A 7,176-nucleotide genomic window follows, 5' to 3' on the forward strand; every position below is an offset into this window, starting at 1 on the left:
TCGAGACAGGGTTTCTCCGTAGCTTTTGGTTCCTGTCCTGGAACTAGCTCTGTAGACCAGGCTGGCCTCACAGAGATCCGCCTGCCTCTGCCTCCCGAGTTTTATCTCTTATCTGTTCTTTGTGGTGGCAGGCATACTGGTTATTTTACCTGTATAAATGTCTATAAGCCATAAGTATACCTGGTACAGCTGTAAGAAGAGTTCATAGTACCTGAACTGGAGTTGCTGGCGGTTGTTAACCACGCTGTTGGAGCTGGGAAACCAGCTAGCCATCTCTGAAGCTTCAGATTGGTTAACACTCAGCAGACACCAGTGAGCGTCCTGCCAGGATAACGTGTGCATGGGCTACACAGGCTTTTCTATGTGAGTGCTAGGATTTGAACTGTATTTTATGTTAAAACCTGCTGAACCGCCCTTGGCCCATCTAGAAACCGGTCAGAGCAGAGCAGCTAAGGATCTGGATCTCAGATGGGTATTTTATTTCCAGTCATAGGCACATCAGATTTTCCTAGAGTTGTGGGGATGTAATCTAGTGTTTATCCAGGTTCAGCCTCAACCCCCAGCACTGTAAATTATACACAAATGGCTTGAGAGAAATCCAGGCTCATTGTGGTTAATGTTGAATAGTTTTCCCTTGATACAAGTCACACTTAACAAACTACAGACCAATTAAAGCAATGATATTTGCAAATTTTTTGTTTTTTTTCATGACAGTTTTTCAGAAACAGTCCTGGGTGCCCTGGAACTCAGTCTTGTAGACCAGGCTGGCCTTGATCACAGAGATCTGCTTGCCTCTGCCTCCCGAGTGCTGGGATTAAAGGTGTGCGCCACCACTGCCCGGCTCTGATATTTAATTTTAATTCCAACTTGATCCCAGTTGTGGGAGATACATCTCCAACTGGGCAAAGTCAACTTTGAAGGAAGACGGGTGGGTTATGGTCATGGGTCTTTCAGAGTTGATCAGCTAGGTAGGAGGTTAATATCTTGTCATTAACAGCAACCACCAGAGTGTAGAAGCACCTGCATTTTGGTTATTCTGCTCACCACTCCTAAGACTTTAAGACTTGAGGAAATCTTGTGACAATGAAACAAATGGATTTTGAAATATGTCAGTGTGAATGAATCAGATTTTAAATTGTTTTTCAATAGTTGTGTATAGTTACTTCATGGTATCAATGACTACTGTGAAGTTCCTAGACAAGTGTTGGTTATTTTTTAAATTTTTTTTTAAAGATTGAATGTATGCATAGTGTTTTGTCTGTATGTATGCATGCAAGCCAGTAGAGGGTGCCTTATCTCAGTACAGATGGCTGTGAGTCACCAGGTGGTTGCTGGTTGAATTCACGACCTCTGGAAGAACAGCCATCTCTCCAGCCCAACAAGTGTTGGTTATTACTCCAGACAGTACAAGCAGGTGGTACATCCCAAGATAACTGCATGCTTCTAGTTTGTGATAGTGTCCCAGGCCCTAGATCCTGGAAGAGTGCATGTGAGGCCATGTGTGTCTGCAGCATATGAGACAGCCCGTGTTGCTCACACCTTTAAAAGAATAGGCCTGTACTACTTAGTTTTCTTCTTGCAGTATTTCTTCTTGTCACTTACTATAGACTTTAGGCAGGATTCTATTCCTGAAGCAACTCGTTTCAAAGTTGTAGATAAATTAGGCTCAAAGTCTCATAGTTGACCAACCTGTAGTCAGAATTTTAATCTATGGTTTGACTTGCCCATGGGTTTTCTTTTCTCTCTTTAGTATTTTGAGACAGTTTCTCTGTGTTACCCTGGATGTCCTAGAACTTGGATACACCAGTGCTGGCATTTAAAAGGCAAGCTCCATCATGCCTGACTGTCCATGGATTTTTCAGCCTTAAAAGAAGAGAATCTTAATTGGTATCTTGAACTCAATGATCATTTTCCAACAGTAGATGAAAACTCTAGGGAATAAATTCCATATTTTTCTCTCCAACACAGGATTGTGATATTTTATAGACCCAAAATGTTGCTGGGAAATGCCTTTTTAAGAGCTAAATTTGCTGGTGGTAGTTAATTCCAGCATTCAGGAGGCAGAGTCAGGAAGATCTCTGAGTTTGAGGCCAGCCTGGTCTCCACAGTGAGTTACAGGACAGCCAGGGCTGTCTTAAAAAACCAAACCAAACCACAAAACAAGAACCCTAAATTCTGTTTTTTTTTTTCCAGAAATAAAAGAACAGTATCTTCTACTCCCCATCACCTTTTTTCATGATTTCTGCTGGCTCTTGATGAATTTCCTTCATGTCCTTGGTGTAATCTCAAAAACACTTGCTCAGTCAAGCACTTGCCTTTCATCCCTGATGGCTTGAGTTTGGTCCCTGGCACCTATGTAAGGTGTGAAGAGAGAGCTGACCTGGAGTTGTCCTTGTTTCCTTATGTGCACCATACCACGGCACGCACACTCATCCACACACATCACACAAAGCGATGTGCCTTCACCTGAAACCTACACAAGTCACAAATGAGCCACGCCAGCTCTGCAATTCCCTGTCTTCTCAAGGCGGCAGATCTATGAATCTACTCGGATTCAATGACTCAATTCCATCCATTTCCATGTTACTGCTTGGCTAAAAGCTTTAAATGTTCCCATCAAAGCTTGGGAATCTATGTACTATGAAGTCTGACTTGTCTGTTCATGCAGTAAAGGCGTAAGAATCAGTGTACCAAAGCTTTCTTGACTGTCTTAAACTGTCTCAACCAGAGAACTTCTTGGCATCAGTAGCATAACTAGCCAGTCAGACCCAATTGCCAGTCTCTCTTACCCAGGCCCTCAGCATTAGCTTTAGAGTCTGTGACTTACTTTTGTCCCCAGCTGAGCCTTTTCTATGAGGTACATAGGCAGGAAATGCATCAGTTGTATGCTTACCCAGGATTGGATGTAGGTAGTGGGCAGGCAAACAGAAAATACATCAGGATATATGCTTGTCCCTGATTAGACCTGATGCAGATACAGTGGCCTCGTGGGGTTTTTAAGTCTCTGCAAGGCCATTTCTTAGGAATCCAGAGATGGACCTGGCCAGGTCTCATCCTCCTGGCCAGTATTTAATTAAAGCTTGCTTCAAATTCAGCTTTAAACTGTGGTGGTGGGATTAACAGAATATGTGCGTTAGTGTGTCAGAGGCCAACACTGGGAATTGGTTCTTTTCTTGCATGTGGTGCGGGATATCACATGACCTGATATCCTGTCTGGCCGGAATGAATATATTCTAAAGAGAGGCTTGTACTCTCTCTTTGGCTTTCAGACTATTAAGAGAATGGACCTCAGGGAGTTAGAATTATCTGGAGTCTCTTTCTACGAGAGGATATCAGTAAAAAGGATGGTAATGTCAGTCAGGGGTGGAACTTGTCTCCTAGAGAAAGATTTAGAATTTGCAGATGAAGAACCCTGGAGCTGAGGCCATGATGGGAGGGCCCAGAGCTTGCTGGACTGCTTGGTCATGCATCTCTCTTGTTATTTAAACCCTACCCATGTGTCAGGACCCTGGCAATGGATCCTGGGGGTGGGTCACTGAACTTCTTTGCGCCTCTTCTCAATGTTGTTAGTTGAATAAATCTCCCTCTCTCTCTCTCTCTCTCTCTCTCTCTCTCTCTCTCTCTCTCTCTCATTTTTTAATATTAATTTGGCTTTTGTAATTAGCTTACTAAGGACATGTGACTGAAGATGGCTTGTTGGGGCACAGTCTGTGACCTTGATGCCCAGTAAAAATCAAAGCCAGGTTGTCAGGCTTGGTGGCAAGTGCCTTTACTGGATTAGCTATCTTGCTGGCCGTTTTCCTTTTTGATATGAAATCTCTTACTGAATCTGGACCTCAGCCTCGTGAGTAGAATTTCACGTTGTTGAACCCAAGCATAGCCCTCACCCTTGCCTCTGGGTGTGGAGGTTGGCTGCTATCCACAGAGAAGACTACCCTGTCTGCTCTGCTGACATTGCCTGCGGGTGAGCATTTAATGGAGCATGCCGTCTTCTTTACAGCCTCTGTCCATCTGGAGAGATGTATTCCCAATTGTCTTTCTCACCAATTTTCCAGTCATGGTCCTTCCAAGTCGCCAAATCCAGCCCAAACACTGGCTACAGACTATGATGTTGGTAAACTGAGTCACTCAGCATGATTGAGAGAGACATTGGGGCACAATGAAGCCTTGAAGGAGCAGGGGGCTCGAACCCCAAGCAACCTCTCACAAGCATATTTATTAGACAAAAGCAATCTTTGGAGTACGCTAAATTCCTCATACCAGAGTCCCTGGTCTAACCTGTTTCTTGAAGGAACATGTCACCTCTGCAGTCTCAACCTTCATTTGGCACTGTTTGAAGTGTTCAATAATGCAAGACTTCCTGGTTTGTCAATGCCATCTCGTGACCGAGAGCACACAAAGCCTATAAAACTACTTCAGAAAACAACTTTATAAATCACAGGCAACAACTGCTGTTTTTCCTCAATGATTTCTTCAAAGGCTAAGTAGATATAAAAACAATTACTTCATTCTGATGTTTATACCAGACACAACGACCCTACTAGATTTCCCACTACACCATCAGCCAATGTATAATTAGTGTGGGAGGTCCTTCTGTTTGTATGTTGCTTTCATTGGTTCATCAATAAAGAAACTGCTTGGCCTGATAGGGCAAAACTTAGGTAGGCAGAGAAGACAGAACTAAATTCTGAGAGGAAGAAAACAGAGTCAGAGAGACACTAGGGAGCTGCCAGAGACAGATGTGCTGACTCTTTCCCAGTAGGCCACTGCTCTGTGGTGATACAGATGAATAGAAATGGGTTAAATCAAGATGTGAGAGTTAGCCAATAAGAGGCTAGAGACAATGGGCCAAGCAGTAATTTAATTAATACAGTTTCTATGTAGTTATTTCAGGTGTATGCTAGCTGGGCGGCCCGGACCAAAAGCAGGCCCTCTCTCCTTCAACATATAATCACACATTTGGCCATTTTTTCCTTCTAAGCAAAACTGTGCTTTGCCCAAAGTTCTTTCTACTACAGGGATTTCCCTACATCACTGTTGTTCAGGGTTGGCCCAGAAAAAGGCTGTAATGATACATCTGTCCCATATCTAATGCATCTGCAATCAGGCCCACTCTTTCTTTCATAGCCAACCAGTCATAGGGCACACCCCAAGAAGCCACAGACACATGTTAGGAGATGGTGGTGGTTTCACTGTAAATCACCCCCATAATCTCATAGGGAGTGGCACTATTAGGAGGTGTGGCTTTGGAGTAGATGCGGTCTTGTTGGAGGAAGTATCACTTTGAATGTAGGCTTTGAGGTCTCCTATATGCTTAAACCACAGCCAGCATCTCAGACCACTTTGAGTCTCCAGCACCACGTCTGCCTGCATGTCATCATGCTCCCCGCCAGGATGGTAATGGGCTGAACTTCTGAAACTGTAAGCTGCCACCTCAATTAAATGTTTATTTCTTTATAAGAGTTGCCATGGTCATGGTGTCTCTTCATAACAATAGAGGCTCTAACTAAGACAATGATAATGGTTTGAACCTCCGAAATATAAGCGAGCCATGATAATTAGATATTTTCCTTTATAAGAGTTGCTGTAGTCATTGTATCTCTTCACAGCAATAGAAACCCTAAGACAGGGGCAGAAGGCTTTGAGCAGGAATGAAAATCTGACGCATTTGGCTTACCTTTTCCTGTGTTTGTGCTTCAGACCTATTTGAGCCTGGCTGTGTATACACACACACACACACAATATGTGTGTGTGTGTATATGTGTGTGTGTGTGTGTGTGTGTGTGTTTTTCCATAGCAAGTCTTGATGATTGAGTGTCAAGTACTTTACCAAGTGAGCCATCTCCCCAAATTCTGTTATTTACCTTTCTTTAATATGTCATCACCTTGTTAAAAGGCCATACGTTCCTTGAGGAAAGAACAGAAGAAAGATCAACAGTAAAACCTTTGGTATGGAACATAAACCAGCTCAAGTCATACACAGGTTGAGGGGACAATCTCTGTTGTTGTCAGTAAGATATTCTCCCCTTTGCATGCTTGTATGGCATGAAGAAGAATGTCGTAGTGGGGGCTGGCATGGCCTAAGACAACCCCAAACAAGTCAATCTCTCATGGCCGACCTACAACCTCTCATTATTTTGTCTCTGCAACATGGGTTTTCCCCATGGGACACTCAACAGTAAGAACAACTTTTGGGGAAAGGAGAGGTCCATTAAATTACCCTTTCTGCGGTGCTCCCGTCTTTCCTAGAAAACAGGACTCTCAGGAATCTGTGTAACTGTAACAGAGTCCCAGACCTTAGTAGGCCCCGAGACTCCGTGACGTAGAACCGTTCAGCATGGAGAGAGTACCACCTGCCAAAAGTAAGACAGAGGCCTAGTCATCGCAGTCCACAGTTCGGGGAGTCTCTACACATGCCAACCTTCCTTTTTTTTTTTTTGGTTTTTCGAGACAGGGTTTCTCTGTGGCTTTGGAGCCTGTCCTGGAACTAGCTCTGTAGACCAGGCTGGTCTCGAACTCACAGAGATCTGCCTGCCTCTGCCTCCCGAGTGCTGGGATTAAAGGCGTGCGCCACCACCACCCTGCGCCAACCTTCCTTTTCAATTTCCTTAGCTGATGTATGTCAAGCTAGGATGTGGTTTTTATGTTAAAAGCTCACCTGGAGAAAGGCTGGGGACTACGCTGGGATTCCAACTATCCGTGTAGCCACAGTCAACTCATGAAGACTTTCTGTTGACTTAAGCCTGTGTCTGAGGACAGACTATCCCACAACAGAAGGCTGCCTGTGCTGTTGCCTTCATATGTCTCCCTCACCCCCATGAAACCCCAGGCCCTGTCTCTATGACTACCTAATAGGAGCTAAACAAGCTGTCCTACCTGTCTCTAGTCTGAGGCTCTGGGCATCCTCTTGGGACTTGGAATAGAAATAGCTGGGCTGGGGAATTCTTTACATCAATTGACCTCTCTGCTAGATCTCACAAAGCATTAAAGAAAGAACAGATCAAATTGATACCTTTCATGATAAACCCAATTCTTTTTGTTTTGTGTATGTTTTGGGACAGGGTTTCTCTGTGTAGTCTTGGCTGTCTTGGAACTTGCTCTGTAGACCACGTTGGCCTTGAACAATTAAAGGCCTCTGCTACCCAGACCAACTCAATCCATCCTCCCTCCCTCCCT

The sequence above is a fragment of the Microtus ochrogaster genome, unplaced genomic scaffold (assembly GCF_000317375.1).
Source record: "Microtus ochrogaster isolate Prairie Vole_2 unplaced genomic scaffold, MicOch1.0 UNK91, whole genome shotgun sequence".
NCBI lineage: Eukaryota > Metazoa > Chordata > Mammalia > Rodentia > Cricetidae > Microtus > Microtus ochrogaster.